Source organism: Loxodonta africana, chromosome 8 (genome assembly GCF_030014295.1).
Source record: "Loxodonta africana isolate mLoxAfr1 chromosome 8, mLoxAfr1.hap2, whole genome shotgun sequence".
Classification (NCBI taxonomy): Eukaryota; Metazoa; Chordata; class Mammalia; order Proboscidea; family Elephantidae; genus Loxodonta; species Loxodonta africana.
In genome coordinates this window covers 70,718,048-70,744,758 of record NC_087349.1, presented here as the reverse complement: position 1 = coordinate 70,744,758, position 26,711 = coordinate 70,718,048, and positions in this window count along the sequence as shown.

The following is a 26,711-nucleotide window of genomic DNA, read 5'->3' as shown; positions in this document are numbered from 1 at the left end:
AGAGGAGCAAAACCAGTGAAGTGTATAAATATATACAGAAAGAGATTGATAACAAGGAAATGGCTCACGTGTTTGTAGAGGCTGGGAAGTCCCAAGTCTGTGGGTCAGGCTGGAGGCTTCTGACTCATGTAGCTGTAGGGGTTGGCAGACCTAAGATTGGCAGGTCAGATAGCAAGCCTCTGGCTCACAGGCTGTGGAGGCCAATGGATCCCAGATTGGCAGATAAGATGCTAGGTAAGCTGCTAGCTCAAATCTCAAGAGCCAGAGGTCAGAAGAACAGGAACCAGCTGCAGGATCCAGAGTGAACAAAAACCCATGAACTTTGCCAGAAATTCCACCTCTGTTGGATGCAGGCCAAATCCCCAAAGAAACTCCCTTCCAACTGATTGGCTACTCACAGCGGATTCCTTCATGGAAGTGATCAAATCATATCAAATCTCATCAAGACAGTGATTATATCATTAAACGACTACCGAACTACACCATAGCTGCCAAACCACTGAGAATCATGGCCCAGCCAAGTTGACACACAGCCTTAAAGATCACACTAAAAAGCAAAGTGCTTCTGATGACCTATGAGGCCATAAGGAGTTGACCTCCATTACTTCTCTGATCTTATCTAATGTTATTCTTTCCCTTGTTCACTCAACTCAAGCCACATTGGCTTCCTCCCTTTAATTAAAAAAAAAAAAAAAATGCCTAAATGCTCTTGCCTTCTGGTAGTTGTTCTTGCTGTTCTTTCTCTCTGGAATTCATCTCCCTGAGATATCTGGATATATATTATAGCACCTTATTGTGGCTTCATTTTGCATTTCCCTGATTTGTCAGAGTTCTGAATAAGAGTCCTCTGTTGGATATATGGAAACCCTGGTGGCATAGTGATTATGTGCTATGGCTGCTAACCAAAGGTTGGCAGTTCTAATCCACCAAGTGCTCCTTGGAAACTCTATGAGGCAGTTCTACTCTGCCCTATAGGGTCACTATGAGTCGGAATTGACTCAACGGCAACAGGTTTTGGTTGGATATATAGCAAATTGGCTTTTTTTTTTTTTTTTCCTTTCTGTGGCTTGCCTTTTCATTTTTTTTATTGTCTTTTGATTTATATAAGTTATTCACTGTAATGTAAGTAATGTAGTCCAATATTTCAACCTCTTCAATTTATGGTTAGTGTCTATTTTCCTTTTTGTGCGCACTCTAAGGAACTTTCACTTACCTAATGTCATATGCTATAGATCTGAAAATGCAACTGAAATTCAATATTGAATTGATGGAGGAGTGGAGAGAGAATTAATACACTGGCATATATGTTATTACAAGATATCCAGAATAAAGTATGAGGAGGAATAGGAATGAAGAATACAAAACAGAGTGTAAAAGATCTAGGACCCAAGGTTCAGGGAGAGAAAACATGGCCTACATAAAACTGGAAACAAAACAAAACAAAAAGGAAAATAGATCAGGCACACAACAAAAACAGGACAAATATAAAACAAATGGGTGGTATATGTAAATCCTAATATATCAGTATTTACCTCACGTATAAACTGAGGTAAACCTAGAATAAAAATAAACCAATACAAATGAAAAGATGGACAATAGACAAGAGGACAAAAGACAAACAAGAATTTCAAATGACTGATAAGCATATGAAATAGGTTCCGTTTATTTAGTGACAGAGGAAAGCATATAAAAATATATAAGATATCATTACACATTTATCATATCGCTGCAATTAACAATATTGACAATATCAAGTGCTGATGAAAATGTGGGGAAACTGGAACTATCATCTTATTTGGTTACTTTGGAGAGGAGGAGTAATGCCTGTGAGAAAACATGAAGAGCCTCTAGGGTGCTGGTCATAAACTATTTCCTAATCCAGGTGGTCTTTATATGACTGCTTTTTGAAAAAGCACTAATCTGAGTACTTCTGTTATTTGTGGTCTTCTGTCTGTATGTTATACACCTATAAATTATTCCACAGAAATATTCAGTCCTTTAAACCAATAAGCTTAATGTTCTCACCAGGAAACAGTAGAATTGCAATTTGAAGATTTATTATTACATAGGCTATTACCAAGTTCAAAGTGAGGTTGAAACTTTTTATCCCTTAAGGGTATCTGAAGAGGAAAAAATAAATAGTGATGAATCATATTTTTTAAAATTAAAAATGAATATGAAAAGACATACCCAAGGAGCTTAAGAGGCTAATGTAGTATTGAATTAAATCTTTATATATCAGTGAGATAAATGCTAGAAAACCTCATCATCTAACATTTCAAAACTTTCTGTGGCCTTGCAATTCAGAATCAATTCTGGCCATGTCACCTCTTTCTTAAAATTCTCTCATGTCTCCCCAATATTAGAGAAAATTTATTTTTCTTACCATGGCCTCTTGTGATCTGGCTCTTGTCTTGTCTCTCCTTATTAACTATCAATTCCTCCTTGTTGCTGTCATCCCAGATGTTCTGAGCTTCTTCAAGGTATGAATAACCTCTCTTATTACATTTGCACATAATGCTTTTCCTTCTTTCTCATTGTTCAAATCTTAGCATAAGGGTCTTTTTCTTAGTATAACTTCCCCCTGATTCTTAGGTAAGACTATGGTGTCTTCCTTACCTTCTTATTCCAAAGAACAATTGTCATAGAACTTCCCTTATGCATTGTATGGGATTAGCTATGTATTTCCCCAATCTTTGATGTCTTCGAAGGCAGGTATTATATCAAACATGAATACATCTTTTAAACCCCTATCATTTGGATAAAGCATCTAGAACATTCCCCAAATGTATTTACTGAATAGTGAATAAATGAATATATGAATGAATATGGTACTAGTCTATAACCAACAGTTGAGATAGTGGAGTTCCTAAATTGTGAAAGCAATTTTGGGAAATATCTCCTAAAGGCCATATCCGCAAATAAAAATCATGAGATAAGAGCTTTCACTGGAAGTGGAAACATGTTCTATAAGCTTTTTTTTTTTTAATTGTACTTTAGAGAAAGGTTTACAGAACAAATTAGCTTCTCATTGAACAGCTAGTACACATGTTGTTTTATGGCATGGGTTAACGACCCCAAGACATGTCAACATTCTCCCTCCTCGACCTTGGGTTCCCCATTACCAGCTTTCCTGTTCCCTCCTGCCTTCTAGTCCTTGCCCCTGGGCTGGTGTGCCCTTTTAGTCTCGTTTTGCTTTATGGGCCTGTCTAATCTTTGGATGAAGGGTGAAACTCAAGAGTGACTTCATTACTGAGAAAAAAGGGTATTCAGGGGCCATACTCTTGGGGTTTCTTCAGTCTCTGCCAGGGTGGTAAGTCTGGTCTTTTCATGTGAGTTAGAATTTTGTTCTACATTTTTCTCCAGCTCTGTCCAGGACCCTCTATTGTGATCTCTGTCAGAGCAGTTGGTGGTAGCTGGGCACCATCCAATTGTACTGGAGTCAGTCTGGTAGAGGCCGTGGTAGCTGTGGTCCATCAATCCTTTGAGGTAATCTTTCACTTGTGTCTTTAGTTTTCTTCATTCTCCCTTGCTCCTGAAGGGGTGAGACCAGTAGAGTATCTTAGTTGGCCGCTCACAGGCTTTTAAGACCCCAGACGCTATTCATCAAAGTAGAATGTAGAACATATTCTCTATAAACTATGCTATGCCAACTGAGCTAGATGTTCCCCAAGACTCTGGTCCCTATAGCCCTCAGCCCAGTAATACAGTCCCTCAGGGAGTTTGGATGTGTGTATGGAGCTTCCATGACCTTGCCTGCCTTGTACATGTTGTCCCGGCTTCCCCAGTATTGTGTACTGTCTTACCCTTCTCCAATGTTACCCCTTATCTATTGTCTATTTTGTGTCATTCCACCCCCACTTCTATCCTCACTCTCAACCATCAAAGATTGTTTCTTTTTGTGCATAAACCTTTTCATGAGTTTTTACAGTAGTGGTCTCATGTAATATTTGTCCTTTTGTGATTGACTTATTTCACTCAGCATAATGCCCTCCAGATTCATCCATGTCGTGAGATGCTTTGCAGATTCATCGTTGTTCTTTATCGTTGCTTAGTACTCCATTGTGTGTATGTACCACGGTTTGTTTATCCATTCATCTGTTGATGGGCATCTAGGTTGTTTCCATCACTTTGCTATTGTGAACAATTGCTGCAATGAATATGGGTATGCATATGACTATTCCTGTGATGGCTCTTATTTCTTTAGGGTATATTTCTCTAGGATATAGGAGTGAGATTGCTGGGTCATATATATACATATATATGTTTTTTTCCTGGCTTTCTAAGGAAGCACGGTATTGTTTTCTAAAATGGTTGTACCATTTTGCATTCCTACGAGCAGTGCATAAGTGTTCCAATCTCCTCGCAGCCTCTCCAATGTTTGTTATTTATTTATTTATTTTAATTTAATCTAGTAATACCAAGGTGAGATGGTGTCTCATTGTGGTTTTCCTTTTCATTTCTCTAATGGCTAGTGATCTTGACCATTTTTCCTCATGTGTCTGTTAGCTGCTTGAATGTCTTCTTTGATGATGTGTCTATTCATTTCCTTTGCCCATTTTTTAGTTGGATTATTTGTCTTCTTGTTTTAGAGGTGTTGGATTTTGCTATAAATTTTAGAGATTAGACCTTTGTCAGATTTGTAACAGCCATTTTTTTTTCCCAGTCTGTAGGTTCTCTTTTTACTCTTTTGGTGAAGTCTTTTGATGAGCATAAGAGTTTAATTTTTAGAGATCCTGGTTATCTAGCTTATCTCCTGGAGTTTGTGTGTTGTTAGTTATGGTTTATATCCTGTTAATGCTGTGTATTAGGTACTCTAGTGTTGATCCCATTTTTTCTTCTATGATCTTTATAGGTTTTAGTTGTATATTTAGGTCTTTGATCCATTTTGAATTAGCTTTTGTGTGTAGTATGAGGTATGGGTCCTGTTTCATTTTTTTGCAGATGGACATCCAGTTTTGCCAGCACCATTTGCTAAAAAGATGGTCTTTTTCCCATTTGATGGTCTTTGGGCCCTTGTCAAAGATCAGGTGACCATAGGTGGATGGTCAATGTATCTGTTGTTGTACCAGTATCAGGCTGTTTAGTAGGTTCTGAGGTCAGGTAGTTCACGTCCTCCCACTATTCTTCTTCTTCAGTAGTGTTTAACTTATCCGAGCCCTCTTCCCATTCCATATAAAGTTAATGATAAGTTTTTTCATCTCTTTAAAGAATGTTGTTGTTATTTGGATTGGGTTAGCATTGTAAGTTGCTTTGGGTAGAAATGTCATTTTCACAATGTTGAGTTTACCTATCCATGAGCATGGTATGTTTTTCCATTTATGTAGATCTCTTTTAGTTTCTTGCAGTAGCGTTTTTTAATTTTCTTTGTGTAGGTCTTTTACATCCCTGGTTGGATTTATTCCTAAGTATTTTATTTTTTTAGGGGATTTTATAAATGGTATTGTTTTCCTGATTTCCTTTTCATTGTTCTCTTTATTGCCGTATAGGAATCCAACTGATTTTTGTATGTTTATCTTGCATCCTGCTCCTCTGCTGAATCTTTCTATTAGTTCCAATAGTTTTCTCATGGAGTCTTTTTGGCTTGCTATGAATAGTATCATATTACCCACAAATAGGGATAGTTTTACTTCTTTCTTACCAATTTGGTAGCTTTTTATTTTTTTTCTTGCTTTCTTGGTCTAGCTAGGACTGCCAGCACAGTGTTAAATAGGAGTGGTGATAAAGGGCATCCTTATCTTCTTCCTATTCTCGGGGAGAATATTTTCAGCCTCTCTCCATTAAGAATCATGCTGGCTGTTGGCTTTGTACAGATGCCCTTTACTACATTGAGAAATTTCCCTTCTATATCTATCTTATTGAGAGTTTTTATCAGGAATGGGTGTTGGACTTTGTCGAATACCTTTTCTGCGTCAATTGAGATGATCATGTGATTCTTTTATTTACCTGGTAGATTACATAGGCTGATTTTTGAATATTCGACCATCCTTGCATACCTGGTATGAATCTATCTTACTTGGTTGTGTTGTATATTTTTTTGATACGATGCTAAATCCTATTGGCTAGAATTTTGTTGAGAATTTTTTGCATCTATATTCATGAGAGATATCGGTTTGTAATTTTCTTTTTTTGTGGTGTCTTTGGCTGGTTTTGGTATCAGGGTTATGCTGGCTTCATAGAATGAATTCGGAAGCATTCTTTCCTTTTCTATGTTCTGAAATAGTTTGAGTAGTACTGGTGTAAGCTCTTCTTTGAATGTTTGGTAGAATTCTTCAGTGAAAACATCTGGGCAAGGGATTTTTTTGTTGTTGTTGAGAGTTTTTTTTTATTATTATTATTACCTTTTCAATCTCTACTCTTGTTGTTGGTCTATTCGGATTTTCAATATCATTTTGTGTTAGTTTGAGCCGGTAGTGTGTTTCTAGAAATTTGTCCATTTCTTCTAGGTTTTCAAATTTGTTGGAGTATAATTTTTCATAATACTCTGTTATGATCTATTTTATTTCAGTTGGGTCTATTGTAATGTCCCCCATTTCATTTCTTATTTGGTTTATCTGTGTCCTCTCCTGTTTTTCTTTTGTCAGTGTGGCCAGTGGTTTGTCAATTTCTTTGAGTCTCTCTATTGTTTTTCTATTCTCTATTTCATTTATTTCTGCTGTAATCTTTATTATTTTCTTTCTTCTGTGGCTGTGGGCGCCTATTGCTGTTCCTTTTCTATTTGTTCAAGTTGTATATCCAATGTTTTGGTTTTGTCCCTTTCTTCCTTTTTGATGTGTGCCTCTATTGCTGTAAATTGACCTCTGAGCACTGCCTTTGCTGTGTCCCAAAGGTTTTGATATGATGTGTTTTCATTCTTGTTTGATTCTAGGAATTTATTTGTTCTATCTTTAATTTCTTCTATCACCCAGTGATTTTTAAGAAGGGTGTTATTCAGTTTCCATGTAATTGATTTTTTTTCTTGCTCTTCCTGTTGTTAATTTCTACTTTGATGACATTGTGGTCAGCGAGGATAGTTTGTGTTGTCTCAAGGGTTTGGATTTTGTTGAGGGCTTGCTTTGTGGCCTAAGATGTGGTCTATTCTGGAGAACATTCAATGTACATTGGAAAAGAATGTGTACTTTGCAGCTGTTGGGTGGAGAGTCCTATATGTGTCTATGAGTTCAAGTTAGCTGATTGTGCCCTTTAGATCTTCTATATCTTTGTTGAGCTTCTTTCTAAATGTTCTGTCCTTTATTGAGAGCAGTGTGTTGAAGCCTCCTATTATTATTGTGGGACTGTCAGTTTTTCTTCTTAGTGCTGACAGAGTTTGTTTTATGTATTTTGGAGTCCTGTCATTGGGTGTGTAGATTTTTTTTGGGTTATGTATTCATAATGGGTTGCCCCTTTAATCATCATAGGTGCCCTTCTTTGTCTTTTATGATGGATTTTGTTTTATCTGAAATTAGTATTCCCACTCCTGCTCTTTTTTGGTAGCTGTTTGCTTGATATATTTTTTCCATCCTTTGATTTTTAATAAATTTATGTCTTTGTTTCTAAAGTGTGTCTCTTTTAGACAGCATATTGATGGATCCTGTTTTTTTTTAATCCATTCTGTCACTCTGTGTCTCTTTAAGGGTGCACTTAGGCCATTTACATTCAGTGTAATTGTTGATAGGTGTGAGTGTATTGCTGCCATTGTGCAGTCTTTTTGTGTGTGTGTGTGTGTGATGCTAACATTTTCTTTGTTCCTCTTACTCTACTGTGCTGAGTTCCTTTCATTTGTGAATTTTTTTTCATTTCTTTTGTTTTTGTAGGTTTTATTTTTACTGAAACTATGATTTTCTTCTTTATTTTTAATGAGTAGGTTTGTCAACTATCTTTGTGATTACCTTGAAATTTACTCTTATCTTCCTAGGTTTGAATCAGTCTATTATTACTTGGTCTCACCTTGCCTTCCTCTCCATTATAAAGTTCTATACCTACACTGTTTATTCCCTCTCTTATTCTTTTGATGCTGTTGTCATTTACATGTTAACCTCTCTAATTCCTTGTTGTAAATCTTTTGGTTTTGAATAGTCTTTGAGAGTTCATTTCCTAGGTTAGTATCTGGCTGGTGCAATCTTGCATCCTAGATTCAGGCTGCCATCTGATGTTGTTTTTCTCAAACTGGAGGACTCCCTTTAATAATTTCTGTAAGTTTGGTCTGGTTTTTACCTATTTCCTTAATTTCTGTTTATCTGGAAATGTCCTAATTTCACCTTCATATTCGAATGAGAGTTTTACAGGATATATTATTCTTGGTTCGCAGTTTTGCTCTTTGAAGGGTTTATATGTGTCATCCCATTGCCTTCTTGCCTGCATGGTTTCTGTCGAATAATCAGAGTTTAATCTTATTGTTTCCCCTCTGTAGGTGACTTTTCATTTTTCTCAAGGTGCTCTCAGGATTCTTTCTTTGTCTTTGGTTTTAGCAAGTGTAATTATGGCATGCCTTGGTAATTTTCTCTCAAGCTGTATCCTATGTGGGGTTCATTGAGCTTCTTGGATGGTCAGCTCTTCATCTTTCATGATATTAGGGAAGTTTTCTGTCAACAATTCTTCAATGATCCTCTGTTTTCAATTTTCTCCCCCTGTTCGGGAACTCTGGTTACTTGCAAATTTTTGCTTTTGATTGTATCTCTCATCATTCTCAGAGTTTCTTCATTTTTCTTTGTTCTTTTTTCTGATTTTTTTCCTCAGACAAAGTGGTATCTAAGGGTTTGTCTTTAGTTTCACTGACCCTGTCTTCTGTTGTTTCAAACTTGCTCCTCAGACCTTCTGTTACACTGTCTTTTTCTGAAATCTTATTGTTTATCTTTTGGACTTCTAATTGTTTTTGTATGAATTCTAGTTGTGAATTTATTTTGACATTGTGTTCCCGTATTATTTTCCTGGATTATTCCATGAATTTGTCTATTTTTTCTCATTTTTTTCTGCTTTTTTCTTCAACTCTTGGATATCTCTGAATATTAAAGATTTAAATTCCCTATCAGGTAGTTCCAGTTCCTTTTCTCCTACTGGAAAGTCATCCAGTAATTTATTTTGTATGCCTACCAGAACCATCCTGTCCCGTTTTTTATATGCTTTGATATTGTCTGCTGCCTTTGGGACATCCAGTAGTTATTTTCTTCAGTTATTGATTGTAGATTTATTTGTTTCATCTTGCTTTTTTGTATTATTTGGTTATGTCTGAGTGGGCAGACTGTATTCTTTGTTGCTTGCTCTTGGGCATGATATTTTCACTTTCTTGTCCAATGGTCTAGGCCAGTCACTTAGCTATGGAGCAGCAGGGCATGTCCAGGTGAAGAGGGGGGGCTGGAATGGAATGTTTATGGCACATACTGTGGCCAACATGGTCGGCCAGAAGTCAGTGCAGGGCGGGTTCTGGTATTCAGTGCCTATGCTGCTCAGGGGTGCAGTGTTCTGCACAGGGTGCAGTTAGGCAGGAGGGAGAAGGGGAGGTTGTGATGTGTGGAGCTAAATTAGGTATTAGAAAGAAGAGAGAGAAACAAGAGCCAAAAAAGAAAAAATGCTGAAGGAAACTGCCATTGAAGTGGAGAGACAAAAAAACAAGAAATAAAGGAAAGCAAAATGGGAATGAGAAAAAGTAAATAGATAAAAATTAAAGAATAGAAAGAAATGCTCCAAGGGATCCCACTGGTTACTGGGGAAGTGGCTCCCAGGCCTTGTGGCACAGCTTGTCTAGAAGAGGGGGAGATGGCACACAGTACCAGGTATTCAGCAGACAGAAAAAGAAGGAAAATAGAGATAAGAAATTGAGAAATGAAAAACAAAAAGGAAAAAATAGAAAAATAGTAATAATAAAAATAAAATTAAAAAAAAGAGGGAAAAGAAAGAAAGGCCCCAGGGATCCCACTGATGTGACTGCACAGACCGGGGGAAGTACGGCCTGACTAGAAGGGGCAAAGGTAGCGCACAGTGCCAGGGATTCAGAAGAGAGGAAAAGAAGGTAAGCAGAGAGGGGCAAGAAACTGAGAAATGAAAAAAGACAAAAGACAAAAAAAAATAAATGAAAAGAAATGCCCTCAGGGATCCCAGCGTTGTAGCTGCACAAAATGGGGAAGTGGCTCCCAAGCCATGCAGTACAGCCCAGCTAGAAGGGGTGGAGATGGTCAGGGGACAGGAAAAAAAGGTGAGTGGAGAGAGACAAGAAATGAAGAAAACCAAAAAGGAAAAAAGAAAGAAAACAAACAAAAATGGCCCCAGGGATCCCACCAACATGGCAGTGCGGACCAAGGAAGCAGTTCCCCAGCCAAGTACTGCTTTACAGCCTGTCAAGAAGAAGCAAAGATGGCACACAGAGCCAGGCATTCAAGAGACAGGAGGGGGAGGAGGTGAGGGGCAGGGAACAAAGCAAAAGAAGCTGAAAAAAGTAACACCAGCAACAAAAAAATGGCACTGAAGGAGCCAGCCAGTGTGGCCAGGGCAAATCCAAACAGCACAGAGCTGGTGCTGGGAAGCAGCAGAGGCCAAGCAGAGGGAAGGAGAGTGGGGGATGGGAAAGCATGTATCGCTGGTTACCGGGTGCTCTGTCTCCTTCTGGGAGGGAGCTCTGTGAAGCTGCTTTCCCATACTTCCTGTCCACCAATCTCCAGCAGGAGTCCATGATGACAAATCTGTGCTGCCTTAGCTAGTACAGGACCTCCGCTCTTATCTCTCCTTGCTCTCTGTTCTTTGTCAGTTTCTTATTCCATTTGGTGCTTTGTTGAGTTCTTTATCTCTTCATTTAACACTTAGGGATCCAGGACTGATGTTTGTCTCTGTTTTACTTAGTTTTTCTGGTCTTTGATTTGGAGGGATGGAGTGTTGCTTCTGTCTATAGGGCCATGTTGGTTCCACCTCCTCTGTAGGCTTTTCTTAATGTAAATTTCTCTGACATTAACTTTGCTAGAGTTAGTTTGTCTTTCTTTTTTTATATGTCTAGATTTACTTAAGTTTAGTTAGTGCTTCCCAGAATATAGCTTTGGCATAGCTGTCGAGATTTGTCTAATCAGATTTTATTCTCCCTCAGGCAGCTTTTGGAATAGAAAAGCAAGCACAAACCTGCTTCTTTTATCTTATTGGAAGTGTCAAGGTCTCTCAAACCATGTTTTGGATTAGATGTATTTTGTAGTTTTCTCTTTGCAATACCTTTTTTTCCTCCTTCCTACTCGTAATACTTATAACACATTTAGTGTATCCCTGGATAATAATTTTTCATAATTTTCTTGTTTAGTAAATATATAATAAAATATATAATAGTGCTTTTTAATATACCATGAGGGTTAGATCTTCCAAGTACCAGTGAGTGTTTTGATATTACATATCATATCCTAAGACTCTAAAGTATTTCAATATCTGTTTCTGCTTAAAAAAGCCCATTGGGCTCATATTATGTACATGCTCTCTCTCTCTCTCTACATTCCTCCCTCAGGTATATATACCTATATCTACATTTATATCTCTAACTATCTATATCTTTTTTTTTTTTTTTTTTTACCAAAAAGGGGAGAATAGTTATCATAAAAATTAAATTTCCCCAAATATGCCATTAAATTCGAAGAGGCCAATCTTGGAAAAGTACTCAAGAAAATCTCAGAAGTGTGAATGATTGTTGTTTGGGGGAATGTATTCCTCTGATGCAGGCATAATCTACCAATCTGCCTTCTAACTTAATTGTTTGTTTGGATTTTCTTTCTTTCTAAAATGAAGTAATGTGATTCAGAGATTGAAGGGCAGAAATTTAATTGACAAAGCAATAAACAGCAGTCTAAAGTAAGCTTTCACAAGATGACACTTGCACTGATTGGAAATTTCAACCATATTCAGAATGAATATAAATGGTTACCTTTTGCAGTTTTAGATGAAATTTAGTACCCTTCGAGGATTCCTTTCAATCAGTATTAAGCAAAAGATTCTTTTAAAAGAAGTGAAGATTAGCAATTATGTTTTGTGATTTCCCAGTACTGCTTTAACATTTCCCTTGTGGGTTAGATGATGTATCTGTACATTTCAGGGTAAATTCACAAAATGTAATAATAACTGGCTATTTCATTAGGGCAGAGTAAAGGAGATATTTTTATGGGCAAAAAGATATTTTAGTTCAACACCTGCACTATTTTGCAGTAGAAAATATTGCCATTCTCTTGACAGTGTAACTCTAATTCAGATAATATATTTGGTTATACTTCATCTCCAGTTGCTTATAACTTTCCCAAAAAACATTAAAAAGTGATGAGAAGTTTATATTAGTATGGTTCAAACTGTGTGACAACAAATGCTGTTGTAATAAAAACTCTGCCCAATTAAAAAATACCATGTTTCAATATATGGCACAATATATCTTGAAACAAAATTGCACTGCACAAAATACTTTGATAATTTCTTGAAATTTATTAATAGGGAATTTGAACTATAGAAATTATTTGATTGAGGAAGAGAAGGAAGTGAATTTATTCACTTAAATGATTTTTAGGTTGATAAAAATTTCTTAATATTATTTTTCTTGGTTTTCGTGTTTTCCTAGACATGGTCCATGAAAAACACCCATGAGGTTGTCCATTTATATATAGAAAGAGCATAATTCAATATTATATTCATATTATTTATTATATCAATAGTTATATTACTATTTTTATATTAATTTTTGCATAGTTTTTCAAATCATATGATTATTTAAATAGAATTCCACTTTAGGGGCATAGAAGTATAACTATATTTTATGTATAATCGCTTAACCACATGCGGCATTTAAATTTCAGTATCTGGATTTTTTTTTTTTCATGTACCCTACCTTATTTTGATTTTCAGATTCCTTTTCAGAAGCTCCTCTATCTATAGGGCCAGATGGAACCTTATTCTTTGGCTTCATTAGACCACTTTTTACTTTGAACAGGGGCATCTGAAATGATTAAATGCTGTATGTCATTGTCTCATTTTACTTCAGATTTTCACGCCCATCCAATCTGTAAATGTGACTCATCTGTGAATTTGGCCAGTCTTGTTCAGCAGAGCTCATATGAAATGTGTTGATGATCTTTGTGCTGGCTGCAGGAATGGCAATAGAACGTTTTGGACTAACCATAATTTTCTCCACATTAACATGATATTCAGACACCCAGAATTATTAATCACTTTTCACGTGAGTGTATGTATATAGCCACAGTTGGTTACTTGGTAAATTATAGTAGATACAATTATACATAGTTTTGCTTCCAAAAAATAAACAGTCAGCAAAACTGCATGCTAGCTTTGGGGACTAGGCGTTTATCTACTTTTCAGAGAAAATAACACAAAAAACTTCAAGTTTTATCAATGTAAATATTTTAGGTGTACGAATTACCAAAAGAGCATTCTGGCTATACTTCTGCCAAATTACAGCCAGGATACGCCTTAGAAGCAAGAATGGCAAGACTATATCTCACATACTTTGGGCATGTTCTCAGGAGGGATCAGTCCCTGGAGAAGGACATTATGCTTGGTAAAGTAGAGGGTCAGCGAAAAAGAAGAAGACTGTCAATGAGATGGATTCACAAAGTGGCTGCAACAATGGGTTCAAGCATGTCTTAGTCATCTAGTGCTGGTATAACAGAAATACCACAAGTGGATCATTTTAACAAAGAGAAATTTATTTCTTCACAGTAAAGTAGGCTAAAAGTCCAAATTCAGGGTGTCAGCTCCAGGGGAAGGCTTTCTCTGTCAGCTTTCTCATCAGTCTTGCTCCAGAGTAGGAGCTTCTTTGCACAAGAACCCCGAGTCCAAAGGACGCTCTCTGCTCCTGGCACTGGTTTCTTGGTGGTATGAGTTCCCTGAGTCTCTGCTTGCCTCCCTTTCTATCTCTTGAGAAATAAAAGGTAGGGCAGGCCACACCCCATGGAAACTCCCTTTACTTTGGACTGGGGATGTGACCTGGGTAAGGGTGGTGTTACAATCCCACCCTAATCCTCTTTAACATAAAATTACAATCACAAAATAGAAGACAACCACAGAATACTGGAAATCATGGCTTAACCAAGTTAATACACACATATTTGGGGGGACATAATTCAATCCATGACAAGCACAACAAGGATTGTGAGGATGTTGCAGGACTAGGCAATGTATCCTTCTGTTGTACATAGGGTTGCTATGAGTGGAAACCGACTTGATGGCAATTAACAACAACAACAATTACTGCAAATGAAGTAAGATACAGTAAATGACTTTAAAAAGTTGCATTTTAAAGTTTATATTGTAGTTGTTTAAACATATCAATAAGAATTTAATTAATTTAATATAAACAGTGTGGCTTTACTCCTTCCTCTCAAAAGTAATTCTGTCAATATTTAAGGCAAGATTGCATTTACATACTTTTGCTAGGACCCATAGAATTTCCATTGTATAATATTAGACCAAAATGATAATTACAATGGGAATTCCATTTGTTTTTGTAATCCAGAAAATTTACCATTGTTTGTCAAATAAATATTATTTGGTATTCATCTAGTCACACAATTCCTCATTTGGTTCCATTATGTTAAAATAACAAATCACCTCATGCATAAAGCTAGCTCAGTAGCATTTATGTTTAGTTATAATTTGTTGAAAGACTCCTTATTGTTTTCCTGTTGTTTTATCATATGCTTGTGGGGTACTGTTGGTTTGAGCAACAATGGAAGCCAATATCACACTCCAGGATCTTGCTGCCTGTAGAATGGTTAACAATAGATAAAACACATTTATTCTTGACAGTCTTTAAAAAGTACCTTGGAGAATTGCTGTAGCATTATGTACTGTAAGCTTCAACAAAACTACAGAGAAAGTGTGATTTTCGCAGGCTTATTGCACCCAAAGTGTATTCTGCATTATTAAAAAATGGCAAAGCTTTTTTGTTTTGATATTTTGTGAGATCCCTGACAATGAGATTATGCAATATGGAGAAAATCAATACAGTTACACAGAGAGGTAGAGCCTGCTGACATACTTAATATATAAAAATGTTGTTTTTGTTAAATGATGTCGAGTCAGTTCTGACTCATAACAACCCTGTGTACAATAGAACAAAACACTGACCTGTCCTGTGCCATCCTCAGAATTATTATTATGTTTGAGCCCATTGTTGAACCCACTGTGTCAGTCCATCTCCTTGAGGGTCTTCCTCTTTTTGTTGACCCTCTCCTTTACCAAGCATGACGTCCTTTCCCAGAGACTGCTTCCTTCTGATAACAAAGTCCAAAGTAGGTAAAATGTAGTCTTGCCATCCTCACTTCCAAGAAATTCTCTGGCTGAATTTCTTCCAAGACAGAATTGTTCGTTCTTCTGGCACTGCATAGCATAGTCAGTATTTTTCACCAACGCTATGATTCAAAGGTATCAAAGTTATCTTCTTCAGTCCTCCTTATTCTTTGTTCAGTTTTCCTATGCATATGAAGAAATCGAAAATATCATGGCTTGGGTCAGGCGCGGCTTAGTCCTCAAAGTGACATCTTTGCTTTTTAACCCTTTAAAGAGATCTTTTGTAGCAGATTTGCCCAATAAAATATGTTTGTTTTCTTGACTACTGCTTCAATGGGGGTTGTTTGTGGATCAGAATAAAATGAACTCCTTGGCAATGCAGATCTTTTTTCCATTTATCATGATATTACTTATTGGTCCAGTAGTGAGGTTTTCTTTATGTTGAGGTATAATCCATACTGAAGGCTGCAGTCTTTGATCTTCATCAGTAAGTACTTCAACTTCTTTTCACTTTCAGCAAGCAAGATTGTGTCATCTGCATATTGCAGGTTATTAATGAGTCTTCCTCCAATCCTGATGCCTCATTCTTCCTCATATAGTTCAGCTTCTTGGACTATTTTCTCAGCATAGAGATTGAAGGAGTATGGCAAAAGGATGCAACCCTGGTGCACACCTTTCTTGATTTTAAACCATGCACTGTCCCCTTTCTCTGTTAGAACTACTGCCTCTTGGTCAATGTGCAGGTTCCTTACGAGCACAATTAAGTGTTTTGTAATAACCTTTCCATGATTTTATCCATAATTTGTTATGATCCATACGGTTGAATACCTTTGCAATAAAACACAGGTAAACATCTTTCTGGTGTTCTCTGCTTTTAGCTAAAATCCATCTGATATCAGCAATGGTAACACTCAGTCCATGTCCTTTTCTAAATTTAGTTTGAATTATTGGCAGTTCCCTGTTGATGTACTGCCTCAACCACTTCGGAAAGATCTTCAGCAAAATTTTACTTGTGTGTGATATTAATGATATTATTTGATAATTTCTGCATTCTATTGGATCATCTTTCTTTGGAATGGGCACAAATATGGATCTCTTCCAGCTAGTTGGCCAGGTAGCTGTCTTACAAATTTCTTGGCATAGAAAAGTGAGAACCTCCAGTACTGCATGCATTTGTTAAAACGTCTCAATTGATATTCCCTCAATTCCTGGAGCCCTGTGTTTCACCAATGCCTTCAGTGCACCTTGAACTTCTTCCTTCAATACATCAGTTCTTGATCATATGCTACCTCCTGAAATGGTTGACTTTTGACCAATTCTTTTTGGTACAGTGATTCTGTGTATCTCTTCCGTTGGTTTTGATGTTTCCTGCATTGTTCGATATTTTGCATATAGAATACTTCAAAATTGCAACTGAAGTCTTGAGTTTTTTCTTCAGTTCTTTCAGCTTGAGAAATGCCAAGTGTGTTCTTTTTTTTTGTTTTCTAACTCCAGGTCTTTGCACATTTCATTTTAATACTTTACTTTGTCTTCTTGAGCTGCCCTTTGAAATCTTCCATACAGCTCTTTTACTTCATCATTTCTTCCATTTGCTTTAGCTACTCCACATTCAAGAGCAAGTTTCAGAGTCTCTCCTGACATCCATTTTGGTCTTTTCTTTCTTTCCTGTCTTTTTCATGACCTCTTGCTTTCTTTATGTATGATGTCCTTGATGTCATCAAACAACTTGTCTGGTCTTAGGTCCTTAGTGTTAAATGAATCATATCTATTCTTGAGATGGTCTCTAAATTCAGCTGGGATATACTTTGGCTCTTATGGACTTGTTCTAATTTTCTTCAGCTTCAACTTGAGCTTGTATATGAACAATTGATGACCTGTTCTACCACAGGGCCCTGGCCTTGTTTTGATGGATGAGATTGAGCTTTCCCATCATCTCTGTCCACAGATGTAGTTGATTGGATTCCTGTGTTTTCCATCTGGTGAGATCCACGTGTACAGTTGCCGTTTATGTTGTTGAAAAAAGGTATTTGCTATGAATAAGTCATTGGTCTTGGAAAATTCTATCATGTCATCTCTGGCATAGTTTCTATCACCAAGGCCATATTCTCCAACCACATATTTCCAGTTTTTGCATTCCAATCACCAGTAAGTATCAATACCTCTTGATTGCATGTTTGATCAATTTCAGACTGTAGAAGTTGGTAAAAATCTTCAACTTCCTCATTTTTGGCCTTAGTGGTTGGTGCATAACATTGAATAATACTCATATTAACTGGTCATTCTTGTAGGTATGTGGATATTATTGTTTCATTGACAGTATCTTACTTCAGGGTAGATCTTGAAATGTTCTTTTTGACAGTGAACACTATGCCATTTCTCTTCAATTTGCCATTCCCAACTTAGTAGACGAGATGATTATCTGATTCAATATGGGCAATACCAGTCCATTTCAGCTCACTAATGCTTATGATATCAATTTTTATGGATTCCATTTCATTTTTGATGACTTCCAATTTTCCTAGATTCATACTTCATACCTCCCACATTCAGATTATTAATGGATATTCACAGATGTTTCCTCACATTTTGAATTGTGCCAGATCAGCAAATGGAAGCTTGACTCCATCCACATCATTAAGGCTGATTATACTTTGAGGAGGCAGTTCTTCCTCAGTTGTATTTTGAATTCCTTCCAAACTGTAGGGCTCATGTTATGGCACTATTTCCGACAATGTCCTATTGCTATTCATAAGGTTTTTGCTAGCCAAGTTTTTTCAGAATTGGACTGCCAGGTCCTTCTTCCTAGTCTGTCTTAGTCTGGAAGCCCTGCTGAAACATGTCCACCAAGGGTCACACTGCTGGTATTTGAAATGCCAGTGACAAAGCTTCCAGTATTATAGCAACACACAAGCCACCACAGGATGACAAACTGTCAGATGTGTGGTAGTATAATAATGTAGGACAACTAAAACTTAATTGAGAAGTGGAATCTTGTAGGAGGATCTATAAGGCTGCCGTGCAGACAATTTTCTAGATTGTTTCTGTCTGGGTGCTTATTTTAATTTTGCTAGCATCTGCGTTCATGATGGTCACCCATTTAAACACACCTGAGTTGGCTTCTTCAATTACAATATGGTATTGCTGCTCACCATCAAAACCACCACTTGTCCTGTACAGTGGCCCACCTGATCCCTGAGTATAGAACAGCTCCCTGGCATAAAAATGTTCTTCTCAGCCTTTACTTAAAGAAATAGGGAGGGAGGACACAGTTTGGCAAAGCACAATGAAAAAAGATTTTTTTCTGTGCATTTGCCAAGAAAACCCCCCAAAAGGATTATGTTGGCAGTTAGTATAATGTTTGAGAGTAAAGTTACAGCATGGTGAATAAGAGTATGAATTTTAGTAAAGAAGGGAATTATTTTTACTGGAGTATTAGCAGCTGATACAAACTATATGTCACTTTCTTTTGTGAGATGAGTAGGTTATTTCAAACAGGAATATAGATGGATAAAAGACCGATATATAACATCTATATTCTTACTAAACTGCATTTCCCCTCTCCTGGGCACCTTATTGACAAGATTTTCCAGGCTCCCTTGCACTTAGGTGTGGCTGTGTGACAGAATTCTGGTCAATGGAGTATGTGAGTAGAAGTAATAATTACCATTTCTAGGCCTGGCCCATAAAAAACAGCCATGTTCTATTTTTTTTCCTATCTGTTAACTTAATGCAGAAAATTCTGTAGAAGACACTGAGGCCCCAGAAGATGGCTGAGCCACAGATAGCAGAAGCCTGCATTAACGAATGATACGTTTGGGTAGATTTGCCATCCTCCCCATTCTCAAACCCTATGCTGCACCACCACATGGACTTTACGTGACCAAGAAATAAACTTCTATTGATTTAAGTCACTGAAAGTTAGGGATTATTACTTATAGCAATTTGCCTACATTGACCAATACTACAGCAAGCAAGCAAGCAAAAAAAAAAAAAAAAAAAAGGCAGAGAAAGAGAAGGAGAAGAGAAAAAAAAAAAAAGAAAGAAAACGAAGGAAGGAAGGAATTGAGGCAGAAATTCAGGCAAACCTTTTGTATATTCCAAATGATAAGCTTCTAGCCTGAAGTAAGAATTTCTCAATATTTTCAAGTTCAATACAAAAGGTAAATTTTTTGAATATTAAACTAAACACATAGCATTTGACATGTTACTAAGTAAATTGCTATTTGCTGTAATAATGTGATTTTAACAGGGTTTTCATAGTATTAAATATAAATTTATCATTTTGAACATGAGTTACCAAACACCCATTTTACCAATAAGGAAGTCTACTTACACCAACTAACAATGCCCCGTGGAATAGCTCAGAATACATATTCACCCAAAGCAGTGTGGCAGAGTTTGAATGGTAAGGTTCCTATTTATGAAATTTGAGCGTGAGAATAAGAAAAAGACTCTACAGCAGCTTAGTAACAGTGTGCAGAATTTTATATTGTAACAAAAATGTAGTTATTATATTTTGTGATGTGGAAGAAACTTGCATTTAATAGTGAGATATGGCATGAGAATGACACAAGAATGCATGAAAGTTCTAGTTGCACTATATCTTTGTCACCACTTGCTATTGTCAAGATGTTTTTCTTATTCTAATGGGTGTGCAGTGATATCTCATTGAGTTTTAAAGACTAATGATTTTTAGTATCTTGTCATGTGCTTATTTTGCCATTTGTATGTCTTGTTTGGTGAAGTATCTGTTCAAATCTTTTTGCCCATTTTTTATTGAGCTATTTATTTGTTTAGTTTTGAGAATTTCTTATCTATTCCCAGTACTAGTTATTGTCATACACATATTTGCAATATTTTGTCTTAGTCTATGGTTTCTGCTTTTATTTCATTTACAGCATCTTTTGAAGAGCAGAAATTTTCATTTTGATCAGGTCCAATTTATTATTTTCATAATTAGGTTTTATACAACCTTTCTGCAAAATCTATGCCAAAGTGAATGTCAAAAAAAACAAAAAACAAAAAACATTTCCCTATGTTTCTTTCAAAAAGATTTATAGTTTTACATTTATGTCTACATTAATTTTTGTTTTTTTAATATTTTTTAGGAGGTATGATAATGTATGACCACCACTCAATGTCAGTTTGTCATACTGTGGTGGCTTACATGTTACTGTGATTCTGGAAGTTATGACATCAGTATTTCGAATGCCAGCAGAGTCACCCCTGTTGGACAAGTTCCAGAGGAGCTTCCAGACAAAGACAGACTAGGAAAAAGGACCTGGCGATTCCCTTCTGAAAAAAAGTGTCCAATGAAAACTTTATGAATAGCAGAAGAACATTGTCTGATAGAGTGCCAGAAGATGAGCCCTTAGGTTGGAAGACACTCAAAACATGACTGGGAAAGAGCTGCCTCCTCAAGGTGGAGTCGGCCTTAATGACATGAACGGAGTCAAGCTTTCAGGGCCTTCATTTGCTGATGCGCCATGACTCAAAATGAGAAGAAACAGCCAAAAACATCTATTAGTGTTTGGAATGTGGAATGTACAAAGTATGAATCTAGGAAAATTGGAAGTCATCAAAACTGAAATGGTACACTTAAAGATTGATATCCTAGGCATTAGTGAGCTGCAACAAACTGCTATTGGCCGTTTTGAATCAGAAAAACATAGTCTACTATGCCAGGAATGACAAATTGAAGAGGAATTGTGGCACATTCACTGTCAAAAAGAGTATTTCAAGACCTATTCTGAAATAGGAAACCCTGGTGGCATAACGACTAAGAGCTATGGCTGCTAACCAAAAGGCTGGCAGTTCAAATCCACCAGGCTTTCCTTGGAAACACATGGGGCAGTTCCACTCTGTGCTATAGGGTTGCTATGAGTTGGAATTGACTCGAGAGCAACAAATTTGGTTGTTTTTGGTATTCTGAAATACAGTGCTGTCAGTGATAGCATAATATCTATATGCTTTCAAGGAAGACCAGTTAATAACAACTATTATTCAAATTTACACACCAACTACTAATAACAAAGATGAAAAACTAAAGGTTTTTTACCAACATCTGCAGGCTGAGATTGATGAAACGTGCAAGCATGATGCATTGATAATTACTGGTAATTGGAATGTCAAAATTAGAAACAAAGAAGAAGGACTGGTAGTTGGAAAATATGGCCTTAGAGATAGAAATGATGCTGGAGATCACATGATAGAATTTTGCAAGACAAATGACCTATTCATTGGATATACCTTTTTTCAACAAATAAACAGCAATTACACACATAGATCTTGCCAGATGGAATACACAGGAATCAAATCATGTACATCTGTGAAAAGAGACAACAGAAAATTCGATATCATCAGTCCAAACAAGGTCAGGGGCCAACTGCAGAACAGACCATGAATTGCTCATATGCAAGTTCAAACTGAAGCTGAAGAAAAATAAAACAAGTTAATGAGAGTCAAAGTACAACCTAGAGTATATCCCACTTGAATTTAGAGACCATTTCAAGAACAGATTGGATGCATTGAACACTAATGACTGAAGAACACATGACTTGTGGGATAACATCAAGGCCATCATACATGAATAAAGCAAAAGGTCACTAAAAAGACAGGAAAGAAAGAAAAGACCAAAATGGATGTCTGGAGAGACTCTAAAACTTGCTCTTGAATGTAGAGTAGCTAAAGCAAACGTAAAAAATGCAGAATAAAAGAGCTGAGGAGAAGATTTCAAAGGGTGGTCAAGAAGACAAAGTATTATAATGAAATGTGCAAAGACCTGGAGAGAGAAAACCAAAAGGGAAGAACACACTTGGCATTTCTCAAGTTGAAATAGCTGAAGAAAAAATTCAAGCCTCAAGTTGCAATACTGAAGAATTCTGTGGGCAAAATATTGAACAATGCAGGAAGCATTAAAAGCAGCTGGAAGGAATATGCAGAGTCACTATACCAAAAAGAATTGGTCAACATTCAGAAGGTAGTATGTAACCAAAAATTGATATATTGAAGGAAGAAGGCTAAGGTGCACTGAAGGCATTGGTGAAAAACAAGTCTCCAGGAACTGAGGGAATACCAGTTGAGATGTTTCAACAAATGGATGCAATGCTGGGAGCACTCACTCCCCATTGCCAAGAAATTTGTAAGACAGCTACCTGGCCAACCAGCTGGAAGAGATCCATATTTGTGCCCATTCCAAAGAAAGGAGATCCAACAGAATACTGAAATTGTAGGTAAATATCATTAATATAACATGCAAGTAAAATTTTGCTGAAAATAATTCAAAAACTGTTGTAGCAGTACAACAATAGGGAACTTCCAGAAATTCAAACCAGATTCAGAAGAGGGCCTGGTAAGAGGAATATCATTGATGATGTCAGATGGATCTTGGCTGAAAGTAGAGGATACCAGACAGATGTTTTCTGTGTTTTATTGACTACTCAAAAGTAATCAATTGTTTGGATCATAACAAATTATGGATAACAATTTCTAAGATAACAATTCCGGAACACTTATGTGCTCATGAGGAATTTGTACATGGACCAAGAAGCAGTCGTTCAAACAGAACAAAAGGATACTGTGTGGTTTAAAATTAAGAAATGCGTGTCAGTGTTGTATCCTTTCACCATACTTAGTCAGTCTCTATAAGCTGAGCAAATAATCCAAGAAGCTGGGCTATATGAAGAAGAACGCAGAATCGGGATTGGAGAAGGACTCATTAACAACCTCCAATATGCAGATGACACAACCTTGCTTGCGGAAAGTGAAGAGGATTTAAAGTACCTACTGAGGAAGATCAAAGACTACAGCTTTCAGTACTGATTACACCTCAACATAAAATCCCAAAACCCATTGTCGTCAATTTGATTCTGACTAATACCAATCCTACAGGACACAGTGGAACTGCCCCACAGGGTTTCCAAAGAGCACCTGGTTGATTTGAACTGCTGACCTTTTGTTTAGCAGCTGTAGCTCTTAACTACTATTCCACCAGGGTTTCTACTCAACATAAAGAAAACAAAAATCCTCACAACTCATCCAATAAGCAACATCATGCTATGTGGAGAAAATACTGAAGTTGTCACGGATTTCATTTTACTTACATCCACAATCAATGACCATGGAAGCAGCGGTCAAGGAATCAAATGATGTATTGCATTGGGCAAATCTGCTGCAAAAGATCTCTTGAAAGTGTTAAAAGGCAAAGATGTCACTTTGAGGACTAAGGTAGCCCCAACCCAAGCCACAGTATTTTCAATCACCTCATATGCATGTGAAAACTGGACAATGTAGAAGGAAGACCTAAGAAAAATCAAGGAGCCCTGTTGCATGGCCGTTAAGAGCTCTGCTGCTAACCAAAAGGTTGGCAGTCTGAATCCACCAGCCCCTCCTTGGAAACTCTATGGGGCAGTTCTATTCGGTCCTAGAGTGTTGCTATGAGTCAGAATCGACGTAACAGCAATGGGTTTGGTTTGGTTATGGTTTAAGAAGTACTGCTACCATTGAATTATGGCGTTGGTAAAGAATATTGAATATACCATGGACTGCCAGAAGAACAAACAAATTTGTCCTGGAAGAAATACAGCCAGAATGCTCCTCTGAAGGAAGGATGACTAGACTTTGTCTTAAATACTTTGGACATGTTTTCAGGGGGATCAGTCCCTGGAGAAGGACATCATGCTTGGTAAAGCAGAGAGTCAGCAAACAAGAGGAAGTCCCTCAATGAGATGAACTGATGCAGTTGTTCCAACAATGGGTTCAAACATAACAATGTTTGTAAGGATGGCACAGAAGCAGGCATTATTTCATTCATAGAGTTGCTATGAGTTGAAACTGACTTGATGGCACCTAACGATGACAAGGAGGTATGAATCATCATCAGATTTTGAAGGAAAAAACAGTCTGTTCATTGGATTTTGAAGGAAAAAACAGTATATTATTATTTTATATTTCTTGTATAACATGGAAAGAATAATATACATTAAAACTGTATGAAATCAATGAACTTATCAATGTCAGTGATTCATTTGCATTCTTTGCATATTATTTTGGTGTGTTTCCTTTTATATATATAAAAACAAAAGGCATTTTGTTAACTATAAGTCTAATAATATCCTAACCCACTTATATGTACTTCCAAACTAATTTTTTCACAGTTATCTTAGAATCGATTTTGACTCTAAACTTTCTTACTTTGCTTTGGAAGTTACAAACATAGGCCTAAGGAAGAAGATATGTGAGCTAATCCTGAAATTACACCTCTAATTCGTGCTTGGGCAAGTCATTAAACTCTTTCAATTTTTTTAATAGCAAAATGGTGATGTTGAAAGGGAGAAATGAGCCACTGCATATGAAAATGTCTTAAAGGGTATAAATGCTATAACAATAACAACAATAATAGTATTCTTGTTTATACTCTAATCTCTAAATCATTCTAAGCATATTTACAAGAATAATATTCTGGGTAGAAAGTTTAAGTTATTCTATAATTCTAAGTAGCAGAGCTCTGAAATTTTCTTAAGGAGGTTGCCTTAGTTAACTAGTGTTGCCAGAACAGAAATACCACAACTGTGTGGCTTTAAAGAACAGAAATTAATTTTCTAACAGTTCTGCAGGCTAGCAATCCATATCATGGCATCAGCTGTAGGGGAGGGTCCTTTCTTGTTGGTAGCCCCAGGAATTCCCTGGAATTCCCTGGCATCTAACTTCTCCCTGTATGTGTGTGTCTCTGTGTCTATTCTGCTTTTTGTCACTGAAAAGTGATTAAGTTTGGGACCCATTCTACTCTGGTATGACCTCATTAACATAACAAAAGCTCTGTTTACAAACAGGAGTACATCCACAGGTACAGGGGCCAGGATTTCACTACATATTTTGAGGGGGACATAAGTCAATCCATAAAAGAGATCTAGAGACTGAAGTTTCCAGTATAATTAATGAAGTTGAAGAGAATTATGATTGTGGGAAGGAGTGATATTTTGGAAGATTTACTGATATTTCCTATTTCTTGGCTGCTTTATAATTTATGTGTGTATTTGTTTCCAAAACTATAGATACGAGTTAATGAATGTGTTTAGAAATATTCTGAAAACCTTTGGTAAAGAGTAAAATATCAGTGCAAAATATTGTCCTTCTGTCGATTGCCTTAGAATTCTGCACAGCTTGAGAAAATATGTATCTTTTCAAGGCATTTTATCCTAACTTAATTTTGATTTTCTGTATCCTGATTTGATTGATATTGAAAAAAAAATCTCCACTGCAACAGTAATTCTCTGAAGACAGCACAGGCTGGAAAAATATAGAACAATAGTTTATCAGAAAGTATTATATTCCCAGTTGAGAAGCAGTTTGTGATGGTACACATCAATATTTCAACCACCTCAAATATCACATTGAAAACTCTTGTGAGATCGATGCCTGTTGAAAGAATCTAGCAACCCCTTTGTGTGCAAGTCATCATTTTCTACACGTTTTAAGATATTATGCCATCGAAACTTGAGCCTGGTGTTCACAAAGTTCTGTGTGTATGGATTTTATGTCAAATGAAAGTAGCATTGATGTTGCTGCAGTATAATAGAATTATGTCCATTAGCAAGAAAAGCAAGGATAGAATTAAAATAATCTATTGGCATATGCAAAATAAATTAGCTTTTTTTTCAAATAATCCTCAGATATTAGTTTACACATTTCTCTTGTTTCTCCCTTATAACGTCTTCACGTTGTTTAGTTTAAAAAATTTTCTGTTTCCCACTACTCTTTTATCCTCTCTTTCATTAAGAAGGCATGGGCCACATTTTATGCTTGAATCCAACACTGCTTAATCAGTTCTCATTTAGTATTTTTAAAGCAGCTGTTTTCTTTATTGTTTCTATAGAAATGAAGCTGTAAGTTTTTTTCAAGTGTTTTGAGGTATTTTATAGAAATTTAAACATAACCCATAGAGGTAATCTCTATATTGAATAGCTGAGAGTAAAAAAAAAAAAAAAAAGATGAAAGGCAATCTTAGTTGCTATTGAGGTTTTTAGATTCACAGTTTGATCTCATTTGCTTTATCCTTTATCTTTTGCGAAAGTTCCACAATTATTTATGTTTACCATTTCAAAGACTGATGCATCTTTCCTTTTTGCATTCTAAAAATCAACATGATCTAACTTTTCCTAAGAGTGTCAGCCTATCTGATGCAGAAATCCTTAGGGTGTTTTGTATTTAAAAGGAGTGATACCCATTTCTCACAAGCAGAAAGCCAAAGAAATAAAGCACAATATTTAAGTAGAGAGAAGAGTTAGGCTGTGTTAGGTACTTTGGTCCAATGAATTAAAAGCTAAGAGAATTGGGTACTTACCTCATACCAGAAACTAATAATTTTAAAATGCTTTAAAATTTTAAAGAGCTTGGGTCTACTTTACAATAAGGGAGTGATGACGAAGGAAACTCTCTACTTCCTGGTTCTGTAGATATATTTAACGTTCTACTTAGCTGCTTAG